Source organism: Arvicola amphibius, chromosome 3 (genome assembly GCF_903992535.2).
Source record: "Arvicola amphibius chromosome 3, mArvAmp1.2, whole genome shotgun sequence".
NCBI lineage: Eukaryota > Metazoa > Chordata > Mammalia > Rodentia > Cricetidae > Arvicola > Arvicola amphibius.
This window is the reverse complement of record NC_052049.1, coordinates 39,965,960-39,969,476: the sequence shown is the minus strand read 5'-3', so window position 1 is coordinate 39,969,476 and position 3,517 is coordinate 39,965,960.

Below are 3,517 nucleotides of genomic sequence, written 5' to 3'. Positions count from 1 at the left end.
CCTGGTTTCCCTCTGCATTGCATGTTTATCCTGAGTGACTTTTCCCATGGTGTGCATACCCTGTGTCTGGGACTGTGTCTTTGAAGTCTTCTATTTTTGTGCCTTGATAGGGGGTACAGAGTGTCATTGCATCTCCATCTCTGCTCTCTTCTGCCCTAGGGAACTTCTCTCTCCCTAGGTGGTGCTACAGTAGGCTGAGACTTTTCCTTTTTTTTTGTTTGTCCTGAAACATTCTTGTAAACATCTTTCAAGGTTGAGTTCTTACCCACAAACACACTCCAGAAACTACTGCCAGGAAAATTGATAGGCCTAGTCTACTTTCTGCCTCTCTTTACCCTTCTTTGAAGACAGTAAATGAAGAAATGAAGTTTAAAGCAAGTACAGAAAAAAAAAACCCAAAGTAAAACCCAACAACTCTCTTTTTTATCAGTTAAGTTATAAATTTTAAGGTAGCTGTTCATTTGAAAAGTTCACTAGCTAAAATTCTACCAGTAATAAATTACATATTTATTGCATGTCATATTGCATGTTATATGTTAAACCCTATTATCTGCAATATGAGAATACACTGCAGCCAATTCCTCTTAAGAATTTTCTCCTGAACTTCGGATGTTTGAATTGGATTCAGAATATGAAACAAAGTTCATCTCTTAAAAGTGTCAGACATGCTAGATTTCTTTCTCGGCTCCCATGGAAAAAGTAAACACCACGTAAAACACCCATTAAATTTTCGAAGTTAAGAATGTGTTGTATGTACGTTATGCTAAGAAATTTCTCAAGCTGTATAAACTTGCAGATTCCAGTGACTTCTGGTCCTGTGGGAATGACATTAGAACAGATGGCAAGCTCAAGAGTTTAGACACAGAGGTGAAAGGCTTCCCGCACTGACCTGAATCTCTTCCCAAGTCTAAGTTTCTGAGTGATGTACTTGAAAAACTCCCAAAGTGTGTGTGAAGGCTCTCTCACAATATATGAAGCAATTCCGAATTTTGTCAATCTGTCTGGGATAGTGTGGTGACTCGTAGGCCAGGTCAAGAAAGTTACCAGTGCTGAAGCAGGAGAAGAGAAAGTAGGCTTATTGTGAACATGACTGCTTTCTTACTTCAGAAAAGGAAGACAGTTTATGTTATTTTGAGATTCGTGAAGTGGGAGAAGATCAGCATTTCATACTACTAAAATAGAATCCTCCTGGCCTCACATCTTCCTTATTCCTTGGCCCCAATTCTTTACAAAAGAAAAAAAAATCTCCATTTTTTAATGGAACAACCTTACGGTTGTACTTGTCTTTAAATGTTATGGTGAACAGTAAAAATAGCTCACTTTGTGGCAGCATGGAATTCTTTATTTCTTTTTTTTTTCCTCCTGGCTTCATTTCCTATCTTTACCTGCTGAGGATGGCCAGAAGGTTTTATGTAGAAAGATGTGTTGTACCTTGCCTTCTGTTGCATAGATCTGTGTTTTTGGAACAACTGGCCTGAAGGAGGGTAAGAAAGCAGGAGAGAGATGTTAGACGGAGGTGAGAAATGCAGCAACCCCCGAGGTTGGTGTCTGTGCATTGGATATGTGTTCAGCACCCTGGAGGTGGGGCAGAGGTTCTCGAAGAGTCAGCTACTCTTTGAGTGACAATCATCTACCATATGGCAAAGCACGTGAGTTAGACAATATAATTCCCAGTTTTGAGATTCTGAAAGACCAAGAACCAGACTAGAGCAAACTTGTATGTGTTCAAAAGATAGACAAATTGCCTTTTCTACCTACTATATACTGGGCAAGGAATGATGTGATCAGACCAGAGTAAGACAGTAGAGCCATACTGGGTCCAGAAAGTGAAATTCTGGAAAAAACTTAAGAAAACACATGAAATGGTTTTGATCCACTATTTTCTGTGAGTTTGTGTGGCGTGGGGTTAGAGGATGTCTCTGCCCTTGAGGAAGCAAGAGAAACAGAAAGAGCTTATAAATTAAGTCAACAAAGCGTTAATGATGCCAATAAAAGTTCTGATGAGTGTGCTCAGGGATTGTACTGGGAGGTCCATCTCCAGCATTGTGAAAGAATTAGTGTTCAACCATATCTCAAGGGGCAAAAAAGACAGGCTTATACCCAGAACATTGAAAAGAAGTAAGCATGTTAGTGATTGTCTGAAGTATGAGTGTCTTCATTATTAGACATGTCTAGGTTTCTTTAAAGCTGTTTGGTAGGCAATAAATCTGCACATTGTTCATGCTAATAATCTGAAGGCTTAGATATAGATAATTTTTATACTCTGAAGCTCAGGGACTTTGTTATTCTACTAGAAAATAACTAAAAGAGCATTACTTGGGGGGAAAACTACAGAGGAAAATGTCAGAAGTCTCAAGGGCTCTCCTGAAGAAAACAAACTCAGTATAAGCTCATCTCAGTTGGGAATAGAAATGTGCTTTGGGCTAAGAAATCAATAAATGCCCATCACTCTTCCCAAGGCAATAATTCTGATTATTTTAAATAAAAAAACCTGTACTTCAAGTCACTGCGTTAAAACTTCCCCCTTATTAGATTAAAAAAAAATAAAACAAGTTTTACTATGTAGCTCATGCCAGCCTCAAACTCTTGATACATCTGCCTCAGCCCTTCATTACTGGGATTACACGCATACCACCATGCATGGTTAAGGAAATCCATACAGTGCTTAAGAATCATGAGAAGACATCTTTACTATATTGGGACAAGGAGTACAACAGAGGGGTCTCCATGTGGTGCCTTCCTTGGCAGAAAATAAAATTCCAGAGATCAAGTAGCATGTAGGGAGGAAAGGTATTCTGGTGCCTGAAGTAACACCAGTGTTGCTCTGCCCACGTGAAGGGCATGGGCAGTCCTGACCTTTGTAGGATTGCCCCCCATCATCTGCACCCAAGGGTACTGGATAAGGGCCTTTAAATCTCAAAAGCAGGAGAGAGAACATGAGAAAGAAAGTCAGGACCGTGAGGGAACCTCCAGCTGGCGACAGATGGGGAAGGTGACTGAGCCCCACATTGGAGCACTGGACTGAGCTCCCAAGGTCCCGATGAGGAGCAGAAGGAGCGAGAACATGAGGGAGAAAGTCAGGAACGAGAGGGGTGCGTTCACTCATGGAGACGGTGGGACAGAACTAATGGGAGATCACCAACTCCAGTTGGAATGGGACTGATGGATCATGCGACCAAACCCGTCTCTCTGAGTGTGGCCAACAGCGGGGGCTGACTGAGAAGCAAAGGACAATGGCTCTGGGCTCTGATTGTTCTTCATGGACGGGCTCTGTGGGAGCCTTCTCAGCTTGGTCGATCACCTTCCTGGACCTGGGGGGAGTTGGGAGGACCTTGGTCTTAGCATAGAGTGGGGAACCCTGATGGCTCCTTGGCCTTGAGAGGGAGGGAGGGGAGGTATGGGTGGAGGGGAGGGGAGGGAAGGGGGAGAAGGAGGGGAGAGAAAGGGGAGAAGGAGGGGAGGGAGGGGGGAGGAGGAGGGAAGGAGATGGAAATTTTTAAATATAAAAAAAAAAAAA